Raw genomic sequence first — 20567 nt, 5'->3', positions numbered from 1 at the left:
AGATGGCCCGGGCGCTGGAGATGGCTCCTTGGCCTCTGCCCCAGGCGCTAGAGTGGCTCTGGTGGCAACAGAGCAATGCCCTGGAGGGGCAGAGCATCGCCCCCTGGTGGGCATGCCGGGTGGATCCCGGTTGGGTGCATGCGGGAGTCTGTCTGACTGTCTATCCCCGTTTCCAGCTTCAGAAAAATACAAAAACTAAAATAAAAAAAATAATAAAAGTTAATATGCATTTGTTAATTTTATGGCTTTTCACTAATGTCAATGCACTTTATTTTTAAAATCTTTTTATTGAATTTATTAGGGTGACATTGAATAATACTATTATATGTTTCAGGTATAAAATTCTATAATATGTCATCTGCATATTGTACTGTATGACCACCCAAGTCAAGTCTTCTCCCATCACTATTTAGCCTCATTTTACCCAATTCTATTTCCTCCCAAAGAGTGAAGTGTGGAGAACATAAGGATAAATTTACTTATCAATGAAATAAAATAAAAAAACCCAAAAAACCCTTGAAAAATAAAGTCATTTTCAGCCCTTCTCTCCCTCCCTCCTTTCCTCACTCCCTCTTAAAACCTCCTTTTTTTTTCTCCCGTCCTACCTTCTTACCTTTTGTAGTCTTTCTGCAAGAAAAAATTCAATGGCTAGTATGTGCTAAACACTTTATGTGCTAGATAAGTAAAAACCAATCACTTAGCTTTCTAAGATTATATGTCCCAGAGGATAGCAAAAAAAAAAATTTGAGTTCTTATTTAGGGTTCAAATAGCTTATGAAGTAGTCCTAGAGAATAACTGAATTCTCAATTTTTTCACATGAAAGATATAATAGTTATTCCCAGTAGTGGGATTCAACTGGTTTGCACTAGTTTGGCAGAACCGATACCTAATTTTTTGTTGAGTTTGGTGAACCAGTTGTTAAAATGGCACTTGTAAATCAGGATTTTCTCTAAGGTGGGTGCCTGGGCAGCCGCCCAATGTGGAAATCACAAATTTACATTTCTTACTCTTTTTTAATGTTCATCTGTGCAACAGCGTGTTCTAAGTGCCCATAGTAATGTTCATTCTGTCCATAGTTGGAAAAAATTGCAAGTGAGGACACCAATCAAGAAGCAACATGGAAATATCTTAAATAACAGTGTTTTGTTTTTTGTCAGGTATTATTTAATATTTTTTCATTAATATTTTAAAACTTTCCTATCACAATCTAGTTTTATGTACCTCTTTTATTGTTCTTATTGAAGTATTAGATGCATGAAATAATAAACCACCTTTAATATATCTTTTTTATGCTTAAAACAGTCATTAGGGAAGAAAACCAGTTGTTAAATTATTTGAATCCCATCACTGGTTATTTCAATGAGGAAGAGATCTATATTACTCAGAATAAATGAAAATTGCTCTAAGGAGAGGGTCCAGTTTAAGTCTTGAAGACTGGCTAATGTTTGAGGAAGTAGAGAGTGACAAGAGGACAACAAATCCTTAATTGAAATAGGAGAAGAATATTAGAGTATGTGTGTAAGTAAAATAAACAAATGTGTTAGAGCCGGAAACATAAACCTCAAGGACCCTGGATCCTAGATGGATTCATCTAGAAATGCAACAGGGAATTCTAAATTCTAAGGTAACATTAGTAAAAGTATGCTTTCCCAGGAAGATGTACAAGATGTATTACAGAAAAGGCATTAGAGTTTGGGGAGACTGAGATATGAGTGAAACTTAGAAACATGGCAAAGATAGAAACAATGAGTCTTAACCACAGACTAGTAAGATTTCCCACACACATGGCTGTATAAGTCAGCGTTTTCTTCTTTTTTCTGAAAATCAATCAAAAACATCCAGGGGAATAAAAACTAAATCCTGTAAACTTTATATTTGGTCCAACAAAGTACAATGTATTCTCTGCAGACTCAGCTCTACAGAAAAGGTTCTGAAACAAAAGTGCAAAAAGAAAATTGCGAAATAATAAGAAATTTGTTGGGAACAGAAACACATATTAATTGATTCAACAATAGACATGGAGCTTCTCCTGTGGGTCAGGCCCTTCTTTATCCTGGTAGGAAAATTAATTAAGTAAAGGGACAAAAGTTTCTTCTCTCATAGATCTTATAGTATAGTTGAGAGAGACACTCAATAGCAAAATAATTAAAACATATAATGTGATGAAGGGCAATAGTGCTATGAAGAAAAACAAAGCAGGAAAGGGAAATAGAGAGTGTGCAAAACGGGGTAGTTTTATTTTTATTTTTTAGCGACAGAAACACAGAAACAGAAAGAAACAGATGAACAGGAAGGGGGGAGATGAGAAACATCAGCTCCTAGTTGCAGCACCTTAGTTGTTTATTGATTGCTTTCTCATATGTGCCTTGATGAGAGGTTCCAGCTGAGCCAGTGACCCCTTACTCAAGCCAGTGAACTTGAGCTCAAGCCCACGCTCAGGTTGGTGACCTTAAGGTTTTGTACCTAGGTCCTCAGAATCCCAGGCTGATGCTCTATCCACTGCACCACAGCCTGATCAGATGGGGAGTCTCTATGGACTGAATGTTTGTATATTTCCAAAATTCTTATCTTGAAACTGTTATCATCCCCACTGTAATAATACTTTGGGACAGGGCCTTTGGGAGGTAATTAGATATGAGGGTGTGGGCTCTCATGGTGGGATTAGTGCCTTTATAGGAAGAGAGATGAGTTTCATCCGTCTGTTCTCTGCTATGTGACGAAACAAACAGAGTATGGCCATCTGCATGCCAGAAAGAGGGTCCTCAACAAAACCCGTATCTACTGGCACCTTGATCTTAAACTTCTTAGCTTCCAGAACTGTGAAAAAAAATGATTGTTTTTTAATTCACATAGTTTATAGTAATTTATTATAGCAGCCTGATCAGATAAGACAGAAAGTCTCTCTGAGTAGGTGATATCTGAGCAAAGACATGAAATAGATGAGATAGATAAAGGGTGTAGCAAGTGGAAGATTGGAGGTCCAGGGTGTCTGAGGGGCAGCTGGAATGCCTGTGTGGCTGGACCTGAGGGAAGAATCAGGAAATGATTAGGGAATGCAGACAGAAACCCCAGTATGACAAATTGTACTGGGCTATGCTAGTGGGAATGACCATTGAGCATTTAACCAGAGTGACATGGGATGGCATTGGAGGGTTTTGAGCCAAAAGACTAATGTGATCTGATTTACATTTTCACAGGATCATTTCTACTTATTGAATTTATTGGGGGTGACACTGGTTAATAAAATTATATAGGTTTCAGTTGTATGATTCTATAATACATCATTTGTATATTGCAGCAATTTTCAATCATTTTCATTTCATGGCACTCATAAAGTAATTACTAAAATTTCATTCTGTGGCAACCAAAAATATGTATTTTTTGCCAGTCTGATAAGAAATAGGTAAATTTTTCATTGATTTACAAAATAAATAAATAATAGTAATTATCTACCTTTTTATACTCCAAAGTGACTTTATTTAAAAAGCAGGTGCTTATGCTTGTATATAAAGATTTGTGCTACCAAGAATTAACTGATCAGGTAGAGTTGGGCAAAGGGAGGATAAATGAGAATGAAAAAAATTTTAAATGTACAAGTGCATGTTATTGAATAACTATAATTGTTATAACAAATATAAAACATTTGTTTATACAGCTATTTGTTTTAAAATTTAAGCCACTCTTTTGGAACAATGTTTCTGATAATATAATTATAAATAGAATATAGATTATTTGGGGGAAAAACAGATAACATGTTTTTTAAGATAAGCTACCTGGAATTTATTTCAACATGAGTTTTTAGCTGGATGTCAAACAATTTGATGGTATCCTTTGACTTGACCTATAATATTTATAGTCTATCATAGTAAGAGAGAGCTATTCTATATATGCTACAAATTACCTTAGCTTATAGAGTCAGCACTTTGTTTTGATACTTGAAAACCCAACCACGGTTTGTTTGTTTTTTTGGGGGGGTTGTTTGTTTGTATGGCTTGCGGTTTCCCTGAGGTGTATGACCACACGTTTTTACATGGATTGAATCACTAAGGTTCCTTTCAGCAAAACCCTATTGTTGTTTTTACTCAAAAGTCATATTTTTGTTTTATTTCATCATTTGAACAAAAATAGCTGAATAAAAGCCCTGAGCTCCACACCTATAGAAGAGAGGATTTTATCTCAAAGATTAGGCCAATGGTCATCCTTAAAAATAACATTTCCGCTTAAAATAGACTTATCTTGCTGTGTGGCCACTAGAAAAATTTCAGTGATGAGGTAGCCTTGCATATCTGGACAAGTTTATTTAAAATATACTTCAAAAAACAGTGATTTTAATGATATCAAAAATAAGTATTAGGCAGATAACAGAACTATGAGTGACTTCTAGTTTTTGTGTAATTACTCCACCAAGTAGTAAGGACTCAGCTCCCTGTTTACTCTCAGAGAAAATTATGCATTAAGTTCATCTCTAAATAGTTTCAAATCACAGTGGTATAAATAAAATATTATAGGATCAAAATACTAGCTTATAATATATCACATGGGATTTTGATCTTGTTTCAGTATGTTATTCGTGGTAAATCTAATTCTTACAGTGGTGGTAAAATGTACATTTTATAGATGCAATAATAGCCAGAGCTTTTGACTGTAGCTGATTTCTCTTCTAATCAAAAGCCAATTATGGAGTAATAAAAAAGTAATAAAGTTTTATGTTGCTCTTGGTCATTCTCTCCTCGAAGGATTAAAGAGTGGTCAATAATAGAATGGTGGTACCTAGAAATTCTACAGTCCCTGGTGTGAGTTATTTGGTTGAAGTTAAAACAAAAAAAAAAACCAACACAAAAAACCAAAAACCAAACAAACAAAAAAAACCCCACAAGCATAAGCACCACTGAGTCACTGTCCAGCTTTTAGTTAGTATTGTTCTTTCTAAAAACAAGGTTAATTATATTTTGATTCTTTTAAAAGTGGACAAGAGGGCAATGGATATGAAGTGTTAATTAAAGTTTTGGTGCCCACCATGCTAAACAGGCTTCAAACTATTCTGGCAGGATTTTTTTTTAATTTATTGGGATGACATGGTTTATCAGACCATACAGGTTTCAAGTATACAACTCAATATAAAACTATCTACAGCCTGACCAAGCCGTGGCGCGGTGGATAGAGCGTTAGACTGGGATGCGGAGGACCTAGATTCGAGACCCCAAGGTTGCCAGCTTGAGTGCAGGCTCATCTGGTTTGAGCAAAAGCTCACCAGCTTGGTTACTCTGTCTGCTGAAGGCCCGCAGTCAAGGCACATATGAGAAAGCAATCATTGAACAACTAAGGTCTCGCAACAAAAAACTGATGATTGATGCTTCTCATGTCTCTCCATTCCTGTCTGTCTGTCCCTGTCTATCCCTCTTTCTGACTTTCTCTCTGTCCCTGAAAAAAAAGCCATCTGCACACCACATTGTGCACTCTCCCCACCCGAAATAAAGTCTCTTTCCACCCCCATTTCCCTTCCTTTGCCCTCCTTCCCTATATCTCCAACCCCACCCTCTTGCCCTCTGGCTGTTGCCATCCTGTTGTCTGTATCTATGTATTATGTGTATATGTTTTTTGACTAATTTCTTCACCTTCTGTCATCCAGTCTCCTCACCTTCTACCCTGTGACAGCTGCTCAACTGTTCCATGAGTCCATGCCTCTATTTCTATTTTGTTCATCAACTTATTATGTTCATTAGATATCACATATAAGTGAGATCAAATGGTACTAGTCTTTCTCTACCTGGCTTATTTCATTTAGCATAATGATCTCCAGGTCCATTCATGTTATTGCAAAAGGTAAGATTTCCTTCTTACTTGTGGCCACATAGTATTCCATTGTAGAAATGTACCACAACTTTTTTATATACTTATCCACCTATAAATACTTGGGCTTCTTTCAGATCTTGGCTATTGTAAATAAAGCTTCAATGAGCAGGTGTTGCATATCTTTTTTAGAATTAGTGTTTGGGGATTTTTAGAACATATCCCAGAAATGAGGTATCTGGGTCAAAAAACAGGTTTATTTTTAATTTTTTAAGAAAACTCCACATTGTTTTCCACAGTGACTGCACAAATTTTCATTCCTTCTGACAGTGTATGAGGGTTCCCTTTTTTCACACCCTTGCAGACACTTGTTGTTTGTTGATTTTTTGATGAGAGCCATTCTGGCAGATGAGAGGTGATAATCTCATTGTGGTTTTAATTTGCACTTCTCTGATAATTAGTAACAAGCATTTTTTATATGCCTATTAGCTATCTGTATGTCCTCTTTGGAGAAGTGTAGCTTCAGGTCCTTTGCCCATTTTTTAACTGGACTGTTTGTCTTCCTGATGTTGAATTTTATAAATTTTGATTTTTACCTCTTTGTCAGATGTACTGGAGAGTATGTTCCTCCATTCAGTGACTTGTCTTTTCATTTTGTTGATGGTTTCCTTTGCTGCACAAAAGCTTTTTAGTTTAATTTTTTGTTTCACTTGCCTGAGAAAGTATAATGGTAAAAATACCGTACAGAATATGACAGATGTTTGAGATTCTACTGCCTATGTTTTCTTATAGGATTTTTATGGTTTTGTGGCTTATATTTAAGGTTTTTATTCATGTGAAGGGTGTAAATTGGTAGTCTAGTTTCACTTTTTGTGTGTACTTGTCCAATTTTCTCAGCACCATTAATTAAAGAGATTGTCTTTACTCACTGTATGCTCTTCAATTGACCATAATGGTGTGGGTTTATTTCTGGGTTCTCGTTCTATTCTATTGATCTATATGCTTGTTCTTATGCCTGTACAAGGATATTTTGACTTCATATTCAATGGGAAAAAACTAAAAGCAACCCTTTTGATATCAAGAATGTCCACTTCACCACTAATATTCAGCCTAGAATTGAAAGCCCTAGCCACAGCAATCAGACAAGAAGAGGAAATAAAAGATATCCAAATTAGAAAGGAAGAAGTAAAACTGTCATCATTTGCTGATGGCATGATACTGTACACAGAAAACCCTAAAGTCTCCACCAAAAAACTATTGGACCTAATAAATGAATTTTGCAAAGTAGCAGCATATAAATTAATATTCAGAAATCAATAATGTTTTTATATACCAATAATAAACTATTAGACAGAGAAAACAAGGAAATATCCCATTAATATTGCACAAAAAATATAAATTAAAGTATCTAGAAATAAATCTACACTTGATCTTAGCCAAAAGGCCGAGAAGCGATAGAAATAAATCTAACCAAGAAAGTAAAAGACTTATACTTAAAAAAATTATAGGACATTGGGAAAAAATAGAGGAAGATACAAACAAGTGGAAGCATCTACCATGGTTATGGATTAGAAGAATGAACATTATTAAAATGTCCATACTACCAACACAATCTGTAGATTCAACCAAATTCCTACTAAAATACCAGTGACATCCTTCACAGATCTAGAATTAATATTCCTAAAATATATGTAGAACCAAAAAAGAATCTAAATAGCCTCAGCAATCTTGATAATGAAGAACATTATCACACTACCTGATATCAAGCTATACTAATAAAGTATTGTAATCTGGCTGTCCTTTTTAATAAAAGCTAAAGAAAACAAATTTTCATTTCCCAAAGATAAGGCAGAACTTCCAGTTTCCATCAATAATGCTTTGTGATATGTGAGCAAGTCTTTCTTAAGTGGCTTTTAAAGAAACTCTGAGAAGTTGTTCAAACATTGTAAGACTGCTCAGAGAGCCAATAAGGACTTTGAGTCATTTCACCCTTATCTTCTTAGCTTTTCAGACATGATTAGTATCATTTGAAAACATTAAAAAAGGAGAAGGAATAATGTGCAGAAACTCATATCCATTTTATGAATGAAAGAAGGCACGAAATGACTACTGAATAATCAGATTGGGAATCTAGTAACATTGTCATATAACAGTGTAAAATTATGCTTATAGATGTGTCTGGCTAGGTATTTTTCTTTTTAGTTACATATGCCTATTCCTAAATGCAAGCTTGTAGAGAAAAGCATATCTCCATAAAGCATATGTTGAGCATTTATTAATGTGTTCATCACTGTTCTATATAAATTTTATATCTTTTATTTAATTCTTACCCACAAAATAATATAATTTAACTTCTATTATTAGCTTTCATTTTAAAGGTGGAGAAAATAAATCATAGAGAGGTAAAATAACTTGCCCTTTACCCCAAAACTGTGTAAAAATCTGTAGAAAGAACAAGATTCTCACTCCATTGTCATATTTATTATTGCTGGGTTACACTGCATTCAGATTTGCCTGGAAGTAGTCTAGTTTTGAGACCAAAAGAAAATTCTAGATTTTAAATCTTCCCAAACAAATTTATTATCTAAATAATGACATTAGATGCAGTTTGAATAGCTGTCAGAAGCCAGAGCTTTAAACAACCTCCATGCACCTTAGTGAGATGCATAGAAATGTTAGGTTATGAAAAGTCCCACACAAAGTGTAGTTCAATAAAACTAAAAAGAAATGAGCTCTTGGGCCAGAGAGCTAAGCATGTACTCTTCTGTCACAAGTTAATTAATGTTTCTAGCTGAACTCTCTCACCTTTTTCTCTATATATCCTTAAAATAAACATGGTCTAAGCGTTTCTGAGATAATATTGATATTGTGAAATCCAACTTTAAAAAAATTTATATTTATAATGCCATCTACATACCACATCATGCCCCCCATGACCCATGCAAATTATTTTTCACCCCCATCCCCCACCCATTTATGCTCTGCCCCCTGTAGCCACCTCCCTTTTTTCTCTCTGGCTATTGCTACTCTCTTGTCTGTATCTATGTGTTATGTAAATATTTTTGGCTAATCCCTTCACCTTCTTTCATCCAGTCCCCTCTTCCCCCTTCTGTCTGGCAGCTGTTCCCTGTGACCTTGCCTCTGTTTCTATTTTGTTCCTCCATTTATTATGTGGCATCTAATGAACACAGTAAGTGGAGGAACAAAATAGGAAATCCAACTTTAATGGTAAACATAGAGTAATACCTGGGAAAGGTGCAGCTAATAAATTGGCTGATTCAACTATGGATTCAAGGATTCATCTAAAGAAGTTTCCAGGTGCTGCAAACTTGAGAATACAAAGCTATTACTCTTCTTGAACGGAAACAAACATGAAAATGGCAAATTATAACCTTGTAAGAGAAATGTTTCCATAAAGATATACAACAAGTGAAGTGGGAACAGAGAAAAGGTCCATCTCATTCTAGGAGAGTATTCTTGGTTGTCTGGATTGCAGGTCAAAAGCCTGTCAGGTCTGGGGAGGAGCAGCCACTTGCCCTTTTTAACTTCTGCCAATCTGTATTGTGCAAGAAATGTTTGACCCGAAACAAAGCAAATAGAAACAGAGCTGGGGACATCCTAGATTCTTTTTTTTTTTTTTTTTTTCCTGAAGCTGGAAATGGGGAGAGACAGTCAGACAGACTCCCGCATGTGCCTGACCGGGATCCACCCAGCACGCCCACCAGGAGGCGACGCTCTGCCCACCAGGGGGCGATGCTCTGCCCCTCCGGGGTGTCGCTCTGCCGAGACCAGAGCCACTCTAGCGCCTGGGGCAGAGGCCAAGGAGCCATCCCCAGCGCCCGGACCATCTTTGCTCCAATGGAGCCTTGGCTGCGGGAGGGGAAGAGACAGACAGAGAGGAAGGAGGGGGGGGTGGAGAAGCAAATGGGCGCTTCTCCTATGTGCCCTGGCTGGGAATCGAACCTGGGCCCCCCACACACCAGGCCGACGCTCTACCGCTGAGCCAACCGGCCAGGGCAACATCCTAGATTCTGAGAGGAGACAGGGATGTAAATAAATTGGACCTTGTAATATAACAATTTTTAGCAAGTATGTTTATTTATACTGCTCACAAAAATTAGGTAATATTCTATCATTTCATATTCATTTTTAAATATGCCCTAATTTTTGTAGGCAGTATATATGAGTAACATCTCCCATACTTTTACAAGAAGGGTGCTTAGCTATATTTCTCACATCATGTTTTTGAAGCACATGCACATATGCACATCCACACACAAACATTGCCTGTCTGTTGTTGGGTGAGAGCACACAACAGAACTGGCTGAGCACTTTTTTGCATCTTTGCAATCATGCTCCAGCCATTCAGAACTCCTCAGAGTTCCTGGCAAAGCACAAGTGCCATCCTGTATCCACGCCCTCTCCACCAAGAAAAGCCACCTCCTGCTTTTGTCTTGCTGTTCCTTCATTATTTGCTCTAGGCATCACTTCCTCCAGAGAGCCTCCCTCCTGGTCTCACTTTGTGGTTTAGAGATATGCTCATAGCATCTTGCTTCTATTACATGAATTAATACTCTGCTTTGAATGTTTGTTTAACTGTTCTTTGATGCCTTATTATTTATTTTCCTGTGCCTGACACAAGGCAGGGCACATAATACCTGGCAACATATATTTATAGTCTAAATGAAGAACAGTTGTTACTCACTTTGTTCAAAGAATACTTTTTACTCCCCCCAAACTTAACTATAGTTGCTTCTCAGTATCCATGGAGGATTGGTCCAGAATCCACTATGGATGCTAAAATCCAGAAATGCTCAAGTCCCTCATATAAAATGGCATAGAACAATGCATACAAGCCTACAGTTGATGCCCTGCAACCACAGATTCCCAAACACAGATCAAAAGTAATGTTTCAGCCTATAGTTGGTTGAATCTCTGCATGCAAAAGCTGGGGATATGGACAACTGACTGTATATTTATTGAAAAAAAAATCCACATATAAGTGGATGAGTAGAGTTTAAACTCATGCTGTTCAAGTGTAAACTGTATATAAAATGGATAAAATAGATAAAATATTAGCATGTAATACTTGTTGTATTTTCCTGCTATAGTAAATCAATTTGTAATTCACAGAAGATTGCATGGAATTCAAACTTGCAGTTTATGAAATAGTCGAACATATATTGACTTTCGACTACACTTTCTATTTATTTTTTCTTTTTATCTAAATATGATTTATTATAGCCCTAAAACATCTGGGAAGAAGAGACCATTCTGAGAAGAAAGGAGAGGCGAAGCACAATAAGAGGAACATGATACAAGGAGGATAATGTGCTTGGCCTCTTGCTGACCTCACTATTCAGCATCTTCCTCCTTGGACCATTGCTGAGCAGTAGAATTCTCATTCTGATCATCCTTATACTACATTAAGAAAAGAAAAGATTATTTTGACTACTATAGGTCTGAAAGCCAACTTGATTATGCAGCTCAGCCTTCACAGTGACACAAGATATTCTTTTAAACATGTGGGTCAAATATAGGGTTCATATATATTTAAAGGGTTTTGTGGGCTCAGTGTGGCCCACTAGATATTATGATTGGACAGAGAATATCTATTTTCATCGGCTATTATAGATGTTACCATTCAGGTGGGAGCAGAGGCAAGTTTCTTTCATGAAAGATTAAAATGGGGAGAAAGGTTGGCAAACAAGAGGCTGCTTTTCTGATTCTTGCCTCCAAATAATTGAGTGCAGCCTAAATGTCATGTGAGGGGAAGACAAGGAGCCCTTCTCCCTGCCTCTAGGCGAACACTCTGCCCAGAATGGTGGCCCAGGCCAATTGGAACTAAAGACTGGACATTGCTCCGAGCCAGACTGTAGAAAGAGATATAGAAATGGGATCCAGAAGTAAATCATAACGGGAGAATCAGGAAAAAAACTGTGCTTTTCAGAACTAAACTAAGATTACTTATTAATTTATCTATATCCCCTTTTTTACTTTTATCTTCTTTGATAGTTTTTCTTTTAAGATTTTTTTTGAACTTACCAAACTTTCTGAGCTCTCCTAAAGAGAACCAGAGGTCTGGCCAATTAGCTCCGTTGGTTAAGAGCACTGTCCCAAAACAACTAGGTTGGGGTTTGATCCCCAGACAGGGCACACATGGGAAGCAATCAAAGAATACATGACTGAGTGAAACAACAAATGAATGCTTCTTTTCCCTCTCCCCTCTCTCTGTCACTCTAAAATTCAATAAAAATTAAGCCCTGGATGATTGCTCAATTAGTTAGAATGTCGTCTGGGAGCATGAAGGTTATCAGTTCAATTCCCTGGTCAGGGTACATACAGAAGCAGGGCAGTGTTCCTGTCTCTCTCTCTCCTTGCTTCTCTCTCTCTTTCAAAAATAAATAATAAAAATAAAAATAAAAGAGTGAGAGAGAGAGAGAACCAGTAAAGGCGTTTTTCATCCAATCTGTAGATGACATTTAAGGTGGAACATGGACCTGTGAGGAACAGAGCAGTACACAGATGGAAGTAGTTGTCACTTTCTGAGCACCTGAGTGGAAAGAGACCTTCCAAGGGAACACACTGAGGTCATTTGGTTACTCATCTCTCCCAACTTATAGATACATCATCCAGGGTTGGAACTTTTGATTGCACTGATAATATGAAATGCATACTATATTTAGGCAAAGCAGAGAAGCCTCATTAATTGACTGGCAGTTATTTTTTAAAAATACTGAGTAATTGGGGGAATTTCAAGAGTTACAGGTGCTAATGAGTAATTTTACTGAGGCGTTATAATGATTTTATGAGTATTTCATTATCTGAAAAATGACTTCAGTAAAGTGGCATATGAATGTCTGTGTTAGGTCACAGAGAAGCTTCTCAGGCATTTATGTACTTGATCCACCATGCGATGCAGACCGTGGAGCTGGGAGTGAGCGGAGTGCACTCCTGCTTCAATCTCTTCCCTGGGGGTGGTTCTGTTACCATAGAAAACAAAAGATGCAGAAATGTTTTGACATCACATCTGTTTATTATTATTTTTTTCTTTTCTGATTTAAATTCCAGGTAATTGCAACCCTCTTAGCTGGTAGCTACCATAAATAAAGTCACAATCAATGTTTCTAAAGGGAAAGAAATATAGTTCATTTATAAATGGAAGAATATTTTAGAGTAGAAAGCATGGGTTTTAGTTTCTGACAGGTGAGAATTTGAATTCTTGGCCCATCACTTCCTTATGATCTTGGGGAAATTATTTATTGTATTTTCTCTTTATTTATGCCTTTTCATGTTTAAGATGACTATAAAAATATCAACTTCAATTTTTTTTCTCTCCTTTCCTTCTCCTTTTGCAAGGATATTAATTGAAAGTCTGTTCTTTTTCCAGGCACTTTGCTAACTGCTTAAAGCCATAATGTAGAGCAAAACTGATGCTGTCTGACTTTTTGAAGATTTCTAGCTACTGAGTTTGTTATGATGATTAAATGAGATAGTGTATGTAGGTTAGTTCATTTAAAGTTTCTTAGTTAGTGTAAGAGCTCTTTTTTCTTCTTTCGTAATCTCTTAGGGCCCCTTATATAAAAGGTCCAAGTACCTCCTGTCAGTTGTCCAAATCATGCAGCTTATTCAGCAGCCAGGAGAATAGGGTCATACTTTTATATATATACATTTTTATGTGAGAGGAAGAGAGATAGAGAAGCAGACTCCTGCACATGCCCCCACTAGGATCCACCCAGCAACCCCCATTTGGGGCCAATACTCAACCCATCTGAGGCCACGCTCACAACTGAGCTATTTTTGAACCTGAGGCACCCGGGCTGATGTGATCGAACCAATTGAGCCATGGCTTCAGGAGGAGGAGAGGCAGAAAGAGAGAGAGAGAGGAGGAGAAGGAAGGGGAAGAAAGGTGAAGCAGGTGGTCGCTTCTTCTGTGTGCTCTAACTAGGAATCAAACCCAGGATATCCAAATGCCGGGTCACCACTCTACCACTGACCTAACAAGCCAGGGACACATTTAGTTCTTTGGCTTTAATTTATTTTACTTTTTTTTTTTTTTCAATTTGGAGATGAATATAAAGGGGACAAAAAATGACATTGGCTCTATGGGTTATCTAGGATGACATATATTATAGTGCAGCATGTCAGACATTCTCAAGTCAGCATTAATTATAACTGTACAACAGTGTATGTGTGAGTATTCTCCAATTGTGATAATGAAATATTTAATTGACAAAGTAATCATGACTCAGGAGTGTATGAAATTAAAATTTTAAGAACTATGTGAATGATAGTGTAATTCGGAAGTTTTGAGTAAACCAAGCAATGAAATTGGAAAGCACCTTATTTACGATTGGCTTTTCACACCTACACTCTTTCACTTGGTATCAGTCTTAGTTTACTTGGGCCATTGTAAAATATAATATAAACAGGATGGCTTAGAAAAATAGCAGGAATGTATTTTTCATAGTTTTGAGGATGAAAGATTCAAGATCAAGGCTCTGGTATATTCAATGTCTGGTGAAAGCCTACTGCCTAGACAGTCATCTTTTTACTATAACCTTACATGGCAGAAGGGCCTAAGTTTCTCTTTGGACTCTTTTTTATAAAAATACTAATCTTACTCAAAAGGATCCTCATGACTTAATCACCTCCCAAAAGCCCCACCTCCTGATATCATCACTTTAATTTTTATTTATTTATTTTTATTTTTATTTTTTCTTTTCTGAGGCTGGAAACGGGAAGAGACAGTCAGACAGACTCCCGCATGCGCCCGACCGGGATCCACCCGGCACGCCCACCAGGGGCGATGCTCTGCCCACCAGGGGGCGATGCTCTGCCCCTCCGGGGCATCGCTCTGCCGAGACCAGAGCCACTCTAGCACCTGGGGCAGAGGCCAAGGAGCCATCCCCAGCACCCAGGCCATCTTTGCTCCAATGGAGCCTTGGTTGCGGGAGGGGAAGAGAGAGACAGAGAGGAAGGAGGGGGGGGTGGAGAAGCAAATGGGCGCTTCTTCTATGTGCTCTGGCCGGGAATCGAACCCGGGTCCCCCACACGCCAGGCTGACGCTCTACCACTGAGCCAACCGGCCAGGGCCCCATCACTTTAGGAGTTAGGATTCTAACGTAGATGTTTTAGGGGAACACAAATATTGAGATCACGGCAGTATGAAATGCTAATATTGATTTAAAACATTAATGACCATTTGCCTGATTAAGAAGAACTGTTAAAAATAGACCTCTGTAATGTTTCTAAAGATTACAGAGCAGAACAAAGAAGCATTTTACATCTAGATTCTGAGGATTGTGGTCTGGAAAGCATAATCCACAGGGTTTCTGCCATTGTCTGAATCTTTATAACATCCAAAACTTTTAAGGTATTTTTGAAAGTTTCTCTTTTCAATTAGTACTAGTGTCTCAGAACTTCTCAAATACCATCATATAAGTGAGACATGGACTTTGAGTTGTGTGTTTCAGGAGTGCTAGGTTGTAATGGGTTACTTACATTTTCAACTTTTTTTCTCTCATGCTCAAACTTTGTGATCTATGTCTTGAATTTGTTAGAGAACTAGGTAACTAAATACTTCATATGGATTCCAGAACAGACTAGAATGAAACCAATGTATCTTTTACTAATGGTTCAATGAGATTTTCTTTTCTTTCCTCTCCAAATGATAGACTTTACATTTCCAGTTGTCTATATCAGTTGAGATGTAGAATCAAGTCAATTCATTGCTCTTTGTGGCAAATATCTATTCCAAATGAGCTTTTCAAAACAAGTAATCTTCACTGATATTATTGTACATTCTCTTAAAAAATTAGAGAACTTTTATTTTCAGATAGAAATGGCTGATTTATTTTAAAGTACAAATAATACTATACTTTCAAATTTCAAACATGATATTAAGTAAGTGGAAGTGAATATTTAAGTTTTACATTATGGAGCGAAAACAGTAGTATAAATAATATACACAGTGATGGGATAAAATTCTGCATATTAAACTTTCTGATTCAATTCTATTTTTATATCAACATCATAATACAATAAAAGTACTGCTCTATTGCATTAAAAGCATATAGTTATTAGTGAAATTTCCAGGATAAAAACATTCACTTACTTAGAAAAGTATTAACATGAGATATTTTGCCTAAGAATGTATATCACCTGAACTTACTTTGAACCTTATGTACTTCTTGTTGTTTATAACAAAGAAAGTCATCACTCACAAAGTATTGGGTTTGCCTTTGAAGCAATACCAGGATATCACTGACAAGAAGCAGAGCTAAGATTAGATGCCAGGGGTTATTGTCTTGCTATAGTCCCAAAGCTACGTTAAAATGTCAGCTAATTGAAAATGGTAATTATCCTATACAACAACAAAATGTGTTTCATTCTAGGATATGTGTACCTTCTAAATTAATAGCCATTAATCTTCTGATTTTCACAATTCTTCTCTGTCCTTTTGTCAAATTATCCAGCCATCAGTCCTTGGGACAAAACCCATTTCACCACTTTATTGACTATGGTTTAATGAGTGACCTGGCCTTTCTGTTTGGATATAGTGTTGTAATAGGTCCATCCATCTGAAAGGCTGTCAGCCAGTGCTGTGTAACCTTTACTGTATATTTGGTTTCTTAGTGGAAAGGTTTTAAAATGAAAAATTCAAATATTTGTGTTACTGTGGCTATTTGCATTTTTTTCTGATAATGATTGGGAGAAGCTACATCAATAACAGTAGTAGCAGTTCTTCAAATTATGATCTACTGAGAAAGGGTGTCCCTTGAGAGATAAATATTATATATTCAAAATGCTCATCTTGCTTTTATTTTTTATTTATTTATTTATTTATTTTCTGAAGTTGGAAACGGGGAGGCAGTCAGACAGACTCCCGCATTCGCCCGACCAGGATCCACTTGGCACGCCCACCAGGGGACGATGCTCTGCCCATCTGCGGCGTCACTCTGTTGTGACCAGAGCCACTGTAGCGCCTGAGGCACAGGCCATGGGGCCATCACCAGCGCCCGGGCCATCTTTGCTCCAATGGAGCCTTGGCTGCGGGAGGGGAAGAGAGAGACAGAGAGGAAGGAGAGGGGGAGGGGTGGAGAAGCAGATGGGTGCTTCTCCTGTGTGCCCTGACCGGAATCGAACCCGGGACTTCCGCACGCCAGGCCGACGCTCTACCACTGAGCCACTCGGCCAGGGCTCATCTTGCTTTTAATAGGCAGTGTTTCATATCAAATAGCATTGAGGGAAATTTATTGTATCATATAATATTTTTAGACACAAAATTAAAACTTTTAGTTATGATGGAGAACAAAAACCTCTTAAACTCTCAAATATATTTTCTATAGTTATAATATGAATTACAAGTACACACTGATCCTATAAAATTGAGTTCCTTTAGAAAATATTTCAGAGTAATCTAATCCCAAATCAAAATTTTCTATAGTAACCTGTAGGCAATCCAAAGACACTTGGGCTCCATTTGTTTTAACAAAGTGAAGAGAGCATGAAAAGTGTGAAAACTATTCAAATACAGTCAGGCAAAATTCTCCACTGATGATGTCAGAATCTTAATACACTGTGAGGACAGACAAGTTATATTATGTCCTTAGTTCAAACTTTGCCACAAAATTATAAAACTAATTTTATTTTTGAGTGTGAAGAAAACCTATATGGTTTTTTTCTTAGTCATCTTAGAAGTAGGAAACAGTGCTTCCTACAGCTTTATTTTCAAGTCATAAATGATAACTATGGACAATGTTCACACATTATGGAGAATAAAACACATAAACAAATTTGATGCCAAAAATAAAGAGTTGAAAGTAAAATTAGTCTGATACATTGAATAATGAACACATTCCTTTTGTGTTTGTTTCATAATATTTAAGCAGAAATATAAAAATATTCTGGCCCTGGTGGTGGGCTCAGTGGTAGAACATGAGCCCAGAGTGTGGAAGTCCCGGCCAGGTTCAATTCCCAGCCAGGGCACACAGGAGAAGCACCCATCTGCCTATCCACCCCTCCTCCTCTCCTTTCTCTCCATCTCTCTCCTCTCCTCCTGTAGCAAAGGCTTCACTGAAGCAAAGTTAGCCTGGGCACTGAGGATGGCTTCATGGCCTCTGCCTCAGGCACTAGAATGGCTCCAGTTGCAGTGGAGCAATGCCCCAGATGGGCAGAGCATTGCCCCCTAGTGGGCTTGCCAGGTGGATCCCAGTTGGGTGTATGTGAGAGTCTGTCTCTCTGCCTCCCCACTTCTCACTTCAGAAAAAAAAATTATCATATTTGGAAATCATGACTTTCTACCTTAGAAAGTGTAAACCAAAAGAAGGGTTTTGAAAGTGACAGGCAACTTGGTTATCTCCCTGATTAGAAACAACAATTCTGACAAAGACTGAATCCTGGAGTAAACTTTAGTCAAGCTCCTTTTAAAATATCCAGGTCTTGCCTGACCTGTGGTGGCGCAGTGGGATAAAGCATCAGCCTGGGACAGTGAGGTCGCAGGTTCAAAACCTTGGGCTTGCCTGGTCAAGGCACATATGGGAGTTGATGCTTCCTGCTCCCCCTTCTCTCTCTCTCTCTCTCTCTCTCTCTCTCTCTCTCTCTCTCTCCTCTCTCTCTAAAAATCAATAAATAAAATATTAAAATATCCAGGTCCTGACCTTGGCGTTCATCATTGTTAGGCCTGAGTCACTCAGTTGTAGCAAGAATTTTGCAGTTACTAAATTTATTGAGAATCCTCTACCCTCAATATCTGCTCACCCTTGGTACGCGATACCTTTTTCTTCCTCTATCATCCCTCAGATGATATGTGATCACTGTGGCCTTCCATCAGCATTCTGGTCAAATATGTTTAACCAGAATCCTCTCTTGATCCCTGATGTTTCCTTACAGTAATTTTCTTTCCACTAACTCCCTATCCTGCCCTTGGCTATAATTCTTCATTTTTCCATGCTGTGTTCAGAATTGAGCTCAGTTCTATGTTGAGGTCTCTTTTCTCTTATTGCAAGAATTCCTGAATAATTATTTTTACCACTATAACTGCTATCCAGCCCTAGTGTCTTCAACAGTTTTTACTGCTTTGATCTCTTCAGATTCTGCTTTTCCCTTTGACAATTCCACATACCCTTGTTCCATTTTAAGCCAAAATTACTTAGAATGCCATGTCCCACCTCTTCTGTCCTAAGCCTAATATCTGAGAATGAGAGAAGATATTTGCCAGAAGAACCCGGGGCATGTATCAGGAACTTGAGCCTGCCTCTTACCCTGCACAATTCTATCCTCCTTCCCATCAGACATCAGCTGGACCAGGAGGTTTGGGCCATACCTTTTGCTCCCTTCCCATTATGAAGGAAAATGACTAGTGATGAATGGTCATTTCTGTCTGATTTTGATAGCATAAAATGAGGACATTATATTTCTTTCCTAAAAATCCTCTCTTTTTTCATAAAAGTAACTCTATAGCCAAATCCTGTCCCATTGTAAAAGAATAGGTATTAACAACAATAAAAAAAAATCACAAGAGTAGTCATACATTTGTTCTGTAAAGTTAATGAAGTTCAAGCTCCAGAAATCTGTCCTTTCAGTACTCTTACACCTTGTAATAAAGGCTTTCTCAAGGTTACGGGAATGAAAAAATATGCAGAGTTATAGCTGGGTATTGCTATGGGAAAAATAAAGCAATAGTAGTTCACTGTACAGCCTACTTTCATGTAATTGGTGTTTTCTAGTAAATTACCTGGCATGAAAAATGCTAAGTTTTCAAAGTACCTGGCATTTGTGATCATTGTAAATATGAACTGTTGGCATTTGGTTTATGTTCTCAAGCCAGACCATTTTGTACTACTCTTAAATATTTTGGCTTTAAAAGTTTGTTTTTGATACAGATAATTTATCTTGTTGCTTTTCCATTTCCCTCATTGCTGTTCTGAATTTAGCTGCAATTGACTTTAATTGAGTCATCCCCATGATCATAGAGAATTTGTTTGGCCATTGCAATTTTTAGCTGTAATCTCATCTTGAATTGTTTATCCTAATGATTAACATTAGTGCATGAAGATTCAGCAAAGAAAAAAATACATGGAAAATTTATTCTTTAAATAGTTAATATAAGCTTTCAAAGTGTTAAGGCTGCAGTGTGTCTTTGATTTTTAAACCTTGTCAATGAAGACAGTTCAGTTAAAGAAGTTATATTTTTATATATAATTTTTTTTGGAAATGGACTTTGAGGCTTGAGGATTTATAAATTTACATAAATGATAGAAATCTCTGCAAGCTCTGAATGAATCACAACTATTTGATGGGATCATTAGAGCCTCCTCCTGGAGTAATCATTATCTACAAAGATGATCATTCATAAGCAATTATTCCTAACTGCATGAGAACTTTATATCACATTGCTAATTTTTAATCAATAAACTAAAATATAATCAGGTTGGGGAACATATAAACTTATAACAGTCCAGTGAAAGCTGTCAGCAGGGAGAGAAAAAAGAAAGTGTAAAAATTAGATTGAAGTATTTAGAGAAGCTTAAAAGAAATGTAATTTGTCTCTGCTGTGACACTCAGCGTGAGGTTCAATAAACTCTATGACAGGACTTGTATTTCCAGGAGTTTTACCAGTGGGACTTTGTTCAGATTGTATTTTTTTAAAAAATCAAAAGATATTTCACAATCTTGATTCTGAATACTTGATGTATGCATCAAGTGAGTTTTTGTTTGTTTTTTTGTTTGTTTGTTTGTTTTTGTCTTATGTTGCTGATGGTGCTGGATTAGA

At 37.3% G+C, this 20567-nt stretch overlaps 1 protein-coding gene and 1 pseudogene across 1 annotated transcript in view; one reads left to right on the top strand and one right to left on the bottom strand.

Annotated features, from left to right (window-relative positions):
• Window positions 1–20567, top strand: part of GPC5 (glypican 5) — a 1883811-nt gene that overhangs the window by 1436444 nt on the left and 426800 nt on the right. The gene's annotated exons all lie outside the window — the stretch shown is intronic.
• On the bottom strand, window positions 7154–7247 carry LOC136309669 (U2 spliceosomal RNA; annotated as a pseudogene).

This window comes from Saccopteryx bilineata, chromosome 6 (genome assembly GCF_036850765.1).
Source record: "Saccopteryx bilineata isolate mSacBil1 chromosome 6, mSacBil1_pri_phased_curated, whole genome shotgun sequence".
NCBI lineage: Eukaryota > Metazoa > Chordata > Mammalia > Chiroptera > Emballonuridae > Saccopteryx > Saccopteryx bilineata.
The sequence above is the reverse complement of the archived record's forward strand: the minus strand, read 5'-3'. Positions and strand labels throughout refer to the sequence as shown.